Below are 10,256 nucleotides of genomic sequence, written 5' to 3' on the forward strand. Positions count from 1 at the left end.
TTTGTGTGTCAAGAAATGTCTAATTCTTAGTAATGGAATAAAACAAAGCATACTAGTGTGAGAACATGTGATAACTTTAGGGAAAGAGCTACCTATTTTTGGGACATGCAAGACAAAGGAGAGAAGGAGACAATTTAATGACAAGAGAAAGAAGGGAGAGCAAGTGACTTGGAGATGAGGGTGGGGCATGCTTTTGGGGGACAGAAAAGATCATCAAGGGGAGAAAAAGCATACCCAAGAGAGGTCAAAGGTTCATCATACTTAGTCCTAGAGGAACATAGTTGATTAGAACTTGGAGCCAAGAGAAGATGTCAAGACTAGTGCATCATAAAAAAACTAGGGCAGTATCTCTTCACAATGTAGAAGTCATGAAGTGAACCATCTCAACCTGCCGGTGTATTTGAAGTAGGCTCATCACCTTAGCAACATAATTATAGGCAATGTCTTTTGAGCTACGATAACGTATCTAAAGGTGGATACCTTGATTCTATGGGCGATATATATAAGTGAATTGAGATTCAATACAGTATATGAGATTGAGTTTAGAAGTTGTATTTCTAGGAAGAAAGGGGAGGGCTTGTTTGTACATTCCAGAGATTGGTAGCATTGCATGGATATTAGATGGTAGGTTGGGGGAGTGCTAGATCATTTCACCATGCTTATTGACGTTGAGAGAAATGTTGATTTTATGGAAGGGATTGTTATGGTTAGGAATAGGGGATTTTGTTATTTTTCAAGGGCACTAAAGTAGCAAATTCATGTATTATATGAAGAGTCAAATTTTTTGAATGATCGGTGGAGCAAGAGAAACAAGCCATAAGGCATGACGTTTATGTGCTAGAGGCAATTCATTCCTTGCAACCTCAATTGGGGGTGCAAATGATGAAGTAGCAAAAAGGCAACTAAAGTTTGAACTTGATATCAAATACATATTATTTTCATATTTCACATAGCTAGTGCGGCTCTAGTTATTGTTGTAGACAGGGCATTAAATATATGAGAAGGCATTACCATCAAGGCATATATACATGCCATTTTTTCTAAAGGAACTCCAAATGTAAGAAATAATATAATAAATACACATGCTTGAATGAAAGATTTGAAGCTTCCCATAACAACTCTACTTCAATCAATATATGGATCTCTTCAAGAACTGCTTCAAAAGTATTTAAGGTGGACAAAAAATAAAAACTAACCTACAATTAAAGAGAGGTTGCCACTCTATAGGTATCAAGTTAGATCTCTTGCCATATCATATAAACCATCAATATCTTAATTCCCCTCCGAAATAATAGCCTATCTTTGGACTTGAAGTTTACATACTTGATGATGATAGAAGAGAGACAAAGTGATCACATGAACTACTAGGTGGACTGGAGCTAACAATAGTCTATAAAAATTTTTGAAGGAAAGAGCTTAATGGCGAAAGGAGTCTAATCATGCTTGCACTTGGATTCATGGCTTCATTGTGTCTATTTATGTTTGATGCTACTAAGGTTTGTTTAATTACTTCTTTGGTCATAGTGACTTACGACAATGAGTGGATGAGTTCAGAGAAACTGATAGAAATTGAAATTAGAAGTTTTATTAGCTTCTCTTCTTGTGTTTCATCACAATTTATTTTGTCTCTCCTCTTTTCTAACTTGTTGTGCCTTCTAGAGATCTTGCGTCTTTACAGCCTTTGCATGCATCTCTTTGACATTAAGGATGCTTTTAGGATGATAAGTTGGAATAAGATTGTTGAGGGTTGATATGACTATGCTTTTAGTTACTTTTTTGTTGGTTTTTGGGTGTTTTTTGCTTGGGTAAGTTACTCATGAATATATGTGTACATCATGAGAGTTCAAAATAAGGTATTTTTAAAATATCATTTTTATACATTTTTTACATACATAAGGGTTTACTTATAGATTGAATAGAAAATGATTATGTTTTTTTCAAGAAAATTCAGAGATAAGGATATTTTTAAATAGGCCTTGAATGTAGGTGATGTAGAGGATATACATATAGTAACTTCCATGAGGTTTTTTGTATGATTTGAATGATAATTAATTGTTTTGGAATTGTCCAAGAGAGTTTTGGATAATGTTCAATAGGTTTGAGAAGCTCATGATGTTTTTCAATGGAGATATGATGTGTAGAAAGGTTTTCTTGAGTGCTTGATAGGTTCTAATTGGTTATGTGTAGCTTTTGTTTTGTTTTGATTTCTTTCTATATAATAAATTCAAATACCAATTGATGGAGTTTAAGAGTGTTTGGAAGCTTATTGAATGGTTTTCAATGGTTTTAGTTGAGCTAACTGCTTTCTAATGACCTTTTGTATGGTACTATAAACCTCCTATTGAGCTTCTGTCAAGCCTTTATCACTATTTGTTTTTGTTCTATATGACTCTATAAGTGTTCAGTGGGATAAATGTGTAGCTTGGAAAAAAAAAATAGTCTTGGCAAGAGATAAATACAAGTTTAAAATAGCTCAAAGAAGCAAAAGAAGTAGTTGCTGAAAACTCAAGTGAAGACTGAAGTAACAATGACACTGTTGAGCTACAAAAGGACATTGTAGTGGCTTTGGTGACACTTCATATTAGACATACCTCTTGGGAGGGGTACCCACAACCAAATAGGGATTATGGAGGATTATTGCTCATAATTCCAATGTACTATTGAGAGAAAGCATGTGTGAAAGAGATAAAGCATGAGATAGCCAATTTTCTATGAGAAGCATTGTATCTACATAGGAGAAACTATGAAGACATTGAATATGAAATCTATGTAATGAAATTGCATTCAAAGTGGAGCATTATTTTATCTTATCTTGTTCTTTTGATAGCTTTTATGAAGAATGTGTTGAAGTTTTGTTGTGATGAATCCATGGAAGAACTGATATATGATACTACGTAGAGATTTGAGAAGATTGGTATTGTTTTTCTTCTTATGGTTGATTAAACTATGAAAAACATGCTTGTTGATTATAAAAGATAGATATTCTTGCAATATATTTCTCTTTTTCTTGGTGTCTCTCTTGGGGCTTCATGCTTTTGGTATGCATCTGCACAACTGAGAAAAACTGCCATCAAAAAGCACCATGGAGACTGAAAATGGAAGAACTGGCACTATTTAAGAGGAAAAAAAGCAATGAAATGTTGGGGAATCCTTGCTACTATTGAAGAATCAAAGATCTTCATTGCTAAAGCCACTTTCTATAAGAAGTGCATCCCTCAATGGCAGAACCATGTCACTATCTTGATGCGGGCTCTATGTGATAGATTGATCCTAATGTCTTTTGAAGCTACAGAAAGTTGTATCACAATAGCCAATTGTTTTCCAGCCACAAAACTAAGAAGAGAAGTATAAATAGAGAGAATGACCATCCATAGGAGATTTTTCCTTCATTGAAGAATTTCAAGATATCATCAAGAAGGAGATTGTGAAGAAGCTTCATGATTCCTGCTCTGAGTTGGAATTTGTTCATGGCTCAATAGCAAGATACATGGAATGCTTGATGCACTGACAACCTTCTGTTTGTCCAATTGGCAACCCATTGGAAGCTAGTAGACAAAATTTTCCTCACCACCTATGCTTATCGAAACTCTCAAAAGCTAGTATTATCAAGACAATGGTACTATGATGATCCTCAGAAGGACGAATGAACTTTGATACCTTCAGAACTGAATATCTTTCCCTCTGTAGTGGAATGAAAGTTGAATTCAAAGACATTGAAAAGATGGAAGTAGAAGAAATGTTGGAAAGAGAGTCCTCCAAAGACTAAAGCCCTATTGAGAGCATAAGAAAACATGCTGGAGCTAACTTCTTGATGAATTATGTTATCAAGAGGCAAGCACTAGAACGAGTCCAAAGATCCGTGAGGGAAATGAAGGACAAAATCAAATCTGAGAACAAGCTAGCAGCAAAAGCTTCTGTAACGTATCCATTTGTGTCTTCAGGACACGTCTTAGCAGTCCATCGGAAAGGATGTCTAGAAAGTTTTGCATGGCACTCCCATGGAATGTTACAGGGTTTGCGATCTAGGACTTTTCGCGTCTGCCACCTAGCAGAAGTATTCCGACCGTTCCCACTTAGGGCCGACCTGAATTAGGGTTTTGCTTATTGGTTATTTCCTAACGGCAACTAGCGTCGAACCCAAGCGAACTACTTTACGCAGAAACGCAAGGTCCGAAGCGGATGCATGCTGCACTTGGTTCAAGGAGAATGGGAAACAAGAGGGATGCAAAGCTCTACCTCTCTGCCATAAGGCATAGTCCCATTCCGTTCCCCTAAAATAACGTAAATCAGAATTAATTATAACTCTAGGTCAACGCTTTTGTTGTTTGCATTTTTTGACAATCTTGTGGTTGTCCATCGTGATTTGAGAAAAGTTCCTAGCCCCATCTGTAGCATGGACCTATGGCCACATCCACCGCACTTTCCTTAGGTTGTTTTAGTTATTTAATTACCTAACACATTTAGTTGGACATGTATCAATCAGCTTCCTTAATTAACGTGTTTGGCACTGGTTCCTTCACGTAATCATATCACTTGACATAGAAAAGTAATGTCAAACAAGTTCCTTGTTAGGCACTGGTTCCTTCACGTAATCATATCACTTGACATAGAAAAGTAATGTCAAACAAGTTCCTTGTTAGGCACTGGTTCCTTCACGTAATCATATCACTAATCCAAGATTCTGCCTGTAGAAGGGTATATGGGCCTCGAGATCCAATCCTGAGTCACGTTAGCCTCTTGTGTAGGGCCCAGAAGGCAAGGGATTTATGGCCAGAGCCCCCCTGGCACCCAAGCGTCCTCCTGCTCCAAGTAGCGCTCAACGGAGAGACCTCTCACGGCGCGTTTGGTCCACCTTCCCGGTGCAGTTAACAACCCCCTTGGTTAGGGTCAAGTAGGCAATCGGGGGTAACTGAAGCTGCCTCTCCCTTCAAGCCTTCAACTTGAAGCATTAGATATCCGTTTATCCTTTAATTCTTTGATTAAAAAAAGCAAAACAGTGCTCTTAATCTGTAACAAGCACAATCATTTCAACTGGTCGTTATTGTTGGCCAACTGCTAAGCAGCGAATCCTTCTTTCCGAATGCATCCAGCACTCGATCCGGGATTAATTGTGGTTTGGAAAGATCCCCTATATCCTAGATTAGGGTGCACCCCATTAACCCGACTTTGGTCAATATCTTAAGTTCATATGTTATATCAATTTATTGGTTGATCTTTTGCTTTCAAGCAATTATCTTTACCCAAGAAAGATACTATGTTAGTATGATTATTCATCGTCTTGCAAGATAACTTGCATAAGAATCTACCACCCTTATTCTGAGGAATTTGGCCATTTCCTTGCGATTAATTCGCAAGATCGTGCAACTCTGCTACTTGTTGCACAAGTGTCGCATCAAGCTATGGGACTATTTACCCTTCGAATGGAGTCACAAAACAATATGTTCCCCTGATCACCTTAGGCTGACATTGTCAGTCCTAGGGCTCCAAGTTCCATCTTTTTTTAGTGAAAAACTCTTAGGGACAAACCCTAGATCACTTCTCAAGTATGTTCCAATGTCCCTACATTCCGTGAATGTGGGCAAGTCTTTAGGGTATAGGAGTTCCAGTCTTGGCAATACGAGCGGCTAGGTCGAGTGTTAAATCCTACTTAGTTCTTTGGAATTGAATTCTAAAACGAGTACTCTGCCGGCTTAGGTGTTTAGGTTTATGCCAATTTAACCTATCTACTTTCGAAGATAATTACGCTATCATTTCCATAAGCACATGACTTATTATCTATGCGTAAGTTGATTTTCAAATCCTAACTTTTCGGTTTAAAGCATAGGTTAGGTTATAGCCTGATTCCAATTAATCATCCTATAGCTTACGAACAAGATTCATGCTAAAACATGCAGCCTTTTCTAATAATTATGTAGTTGAAAAATGATATTTATACCAATTGACTAGATTTACTCAACATAAGAATCATTTCATGCCTTGCACTTTCCTATGGATTCTTAGCACTTTCCATAATGACTTATTGCGAAGAAGATATGTCCTAATAATGCGGCATGAAATTTATACTTCCATGCCTAAATGGAGTGCACTATCTTAATTCCCTTTTTGTAAATATGGACATTAATCTAAGTTCAGTTCATCGAAATGCACAAAAACTACATGTTAGAAATGCATATCAATTTTTTGCTCACTATTTTTGTTCATTTTATTGAAAATACTAATGACTGAATTCCTTCTCCATGAGTTAATTTCTCGAAATTAACTAAGGCATTTAAGACGAAAAATGCATCCTATCTCCAACAATTATCCTTGCACGATTGAATTATAGCAATACCAAATAAAAATTAGGAAGGAAAACTTGGACTTGGGGTGATTTGTCCACGTGGATATTAGGAGACGATCCTCCTGCGGGCTGTTCCTTGGGCTTTCTTAAGAGCCATCGCGAATGTAGCCTTTCTATCTTGGATGCGGCTTTACAAACTCCTTTTTGAAATTCCACCGTAGCTCCCTTTGTGATAACTTGCATCGTCCGTCCGAAACGGTTTTAGAAGGCTTCCTCCTTGAAGTAGGGATTTCACGAAAAAAAGGGGGTGCTTAAACCTCGGGAGGGTTTTAAATGGTCTTAGTGGATCAGAAAAGGAAGGAAGGAGAATGTATAACCCACTAGTGAGGGGTTAAATCACGGAGTAACTGGGTTTTCAACCCACTTGAAAGGTATTATGAATGGGCACGAGAAGGGGCTTGAATCGAGGGGGGGGGGGAAAGGAAAATAACTCTTGGCTGAAAGGAAAAAGGGGGGAAACAAAGGTATAAAAGGGCTAAGAAGGAATCTTTTTTATGGGGGGAAAGGGCTTAAGGACCACTTAAAGGTCCTTGAATGGAAAATGGGGGGGGGGGAGGGGCCTAAGGGAGCCCTTAGGAGGATTTAAGGTACGGGGAGAAAAAGGGCCTATAAGCCCTTGGGAGGACTTTGGTGTGGGGGGGGGGGGGGGGGATAAAAGCTTTAATAGTCCATATGAGGGGAATTTTTGAGAGGGTGGGAAGAAGGGTTTAAGGGTCACATGAAGGCCCTTTTTGAGACAAAAATTTCTTTTGGGGGGGAAAGGGGGCTTATAGAGCCCCCGCCTTAGAATCTTTGGAAGCTTCTAGAAGAGCCATGTGGGGGGGGGGTGGGAGGCAGTCGACAGGTGGCCGTTTTGAGGGCGTGTAGGTGGATAAATGGTGGTGGGGCGGACTCACTTCGAGCTGTTGGCGGCATCACTCTCTCCCTCCCTCACAACTGCATCCCTTCACGGCACGTCGACATCAGACGCTCCCTTCCTCTCACCATTCCAGCACTTTCCCCCCCTCGGTTGATGACAATGTGGGTAGGGGGTTCAAAGAGCAGCAGCTGCTGCAATTGGTGACTGGGCAGTATGTACAGTTGCTCCTCGGCAGCCCCTGGATTTGCAGCGTCTTCTCAGGCTTCTATGGGAGCCTCGACCACCCCCTCTGCTCTCACGACCCGTGATTTAAATAGGTGAGGGGAGGGGGATCCTCCCTCCCTTGTGTGGCATCATGCATGCCCTCCTCGCTCCTGCAAGCTCCATCGAGGAGCTTAATCACACTTTCTATTCCCCTCCCCCTCCACCACGACAGTCGGCTGGGGGGGATAAGGGGAATAATAAATTAAAACATTTGTCATTTACTTAATTCAATTATCCTTTATAGAGGCGGTTCACGCGTGAAGTTCGGAATGTTACATTCTCTCCCCCTTGAAGGAATCGAGCTGTCCTCATCTCGAGATAAACTGGGGATATTGGTGGTTGAGAGTGCTTTCATCTATCTAAGTGTATCCTCTTCGGGATAATCTTTCGACTGGAGGAGGCATTCTCTCAAGGTTTTGGATCTCAATTGTCTCTCCCTAACATCTAAGATCCTCTGAGGCCTTAGTTCAAGGACTCCTTGACTAGGCATTACAACTTGTTCATCATCAAGTACATGGTTAGGATTAGGTACATACTTCTTCAATAGGCTGATATGGAATACATTGTGAACCTTTAGGTTCTCAGGGAGTTGATGTTTATAAGCATTAGGTCCTAGGCACTTGACGATCTTGTACGGTCCACAATACCTTGGACTTAGCTTTTTGCAATCTCCTAAGGATAGGGAACTCTTCTTAGGGCGTACGCGAATGAAGACCAAGTCTCCTTCTTCGAAGACTCTATCTTGATGCTTCAAATCCGCGTATGCCTTCTGTCTATCCTTGGAAACTTGGATGTCCTATCTTATTGACTTTATTTAGTCATCCATCTCTTCCAACATTTGCCTTGAAGTTTCAACCCTCAAGGTTGGATCTAAGAAGTTTAGGGGACTTCGACAGTCATGACCATACAATGCTTGGAAAGGGGTCATCTAAATGCTTTGTTGGTAAGAAGCATTGTAGGCAAATTCAACCAAAGGAAAGTATTGAATCCACCTTTTCGGCTCACGACAGCAGTATGCCATAAGCATATTCTCGTTGACTTAATTTACTCCCTCTGTTTGGCCATCTTTTTGGGGATGGTAAGCTGTGCTAAAACAGAGTTGAGTCCCAATGGCTTCAAAGATAGCTCTCCAGAAATGTGATGTAAAGAGAGAATCACGATCACTAATGATTCTTCTGGGTAGCCCACGTATCTTGAATATCTCGTTGATAAACAATCTTGCAATGTCTAAGGCTTTATAGTTTGTCTTTAGTGGAATAAGGTGTGTAACCTTAGTTAGCATGTCAACCACAATCGTGATGGAGTTATATCCTCCCTGAACTTGGGGTAGGCCAACAACAAAGTCCATGCTGATGAATTCCCATTTCATTTGGGGAATTTCAAGCGGTTGCAGCTCCCATGGCATCTTGACATGTTTGGCTTTGATACGTTGACAAGACAAACACTCGGTGACATATTTGAGAGCGTCACCTTTAAGCCTCTCCCAATGGTAGCTCTTTCTAACTGCATTGAGGGTTTTGGCATAGCCAGGATGTCCTGAGAAAGGGGAATCATGAGCTGCCCACAATATCTTCTACTTAAGTGACAGGCTTGCAGGTATACATAGCCTCGTTCTATAGTAGACAAGTCCATTGTTGATAGAGAATTCATGATACTTAGCCTGCAACTTTTGATCCTGATCCTTGATAGAGATTTCCCTTAGCATCGTTTGGTAGACTGGATCATGGCATGCTTCCTCTCTAGCTAAATCAAGTATTGGATTGTTTGGCATAGATACTTTTGTAGCTAGAGATCTAGCAGTTGATGGGTTCAGCAAAATTAGGAAATTAAGGAATGCCTTGCGACTGAGTGCATCGGCAACTACATTCTCTTTTCATGGTTGGTACTTGATCTCAAAGTCATACTTCTCCAGCACTTCAATCCACCGATGTTGCCTCGTGTTGAGCTCATTCTGGGTAAAGATCACTTGAGACTCTTGTGATCCGTCACTAGAGTAAACTTGCTACCCAACAAGTAGTGTCTCCAAATCTTTAGAGCATGGATGACAGCTAGCAATTCCAGATCATGCGTAGCATAATTCTTCTCATGACTCTTCAATTTCCTTGAAGAGTATGCTATAGGATGACCTTCCTGCATGAGCACACATCCTAAGGCAAGTGCGCTAGCATCACTTACTACCTCAAACTCCTTACTGAAGTCTGGAAGCTTCAGGATAGGTGCTGATACGAATCTTTGCTTCAATCTATCAAAGTTGGTTTGTTCGAGAGCTGACCATACAATGGATGTTTGCTTCTTTAGTAAATCCGTCAGAGGTGCTGCAATCAAAGCATAGTTTTTGATGAAGACCCTATACCATCCTGTCAATCCAAGAAAGCTGCGTATTTCTTTGACCTTGGTTGGGTCCACTGAGATTCCTTTAGCTGATACTATGAATCCCAGATATTCAATCTGATGTTTGAAAAATGCATACTTCTTCATCTTGGCATATAGCTTGTGTGACCTCATCGTCTCAAGGAGGGTCTCATGATCTTCCTCCTCTTTGGAATAGCTTGGTGAGCATAGCCTAATTGGCGGGTGCAGTACTGAGAGCGGAGTCTTGAGCCCGCGATGTGCCTAAAATTTGCCAAAAAATTTAAAATTTAGGGGAAAAATATTTAACATTGAAGGCGGCGGCTCCAGCTAGGATGATTTTAAGCACTAAGTGAAAGACGACTTTTAAAAGGCGCCCGAGTGACACTTGTGGATTTTTGATAATTTTTTAGACTCTCGTGTGGGTTTCGAGGAGTTTCTAGT

Source organism: Lygodium microphyllum, chromosome 13, assembly GCF_053477565.2.
Source record: "Lygodium microphyllum isolate KBCC chromosome 13, Lygodium_microphyllum_v1.1.10, whole genome shotgun sequence".
Taxonomy (NCBI): Eukaryota; Viridiplantae; Streptophyta; class Polypodiopsida; order Schizaeales; family Lygodiaceae; genus Lygodium; species Lygodium microphyllum.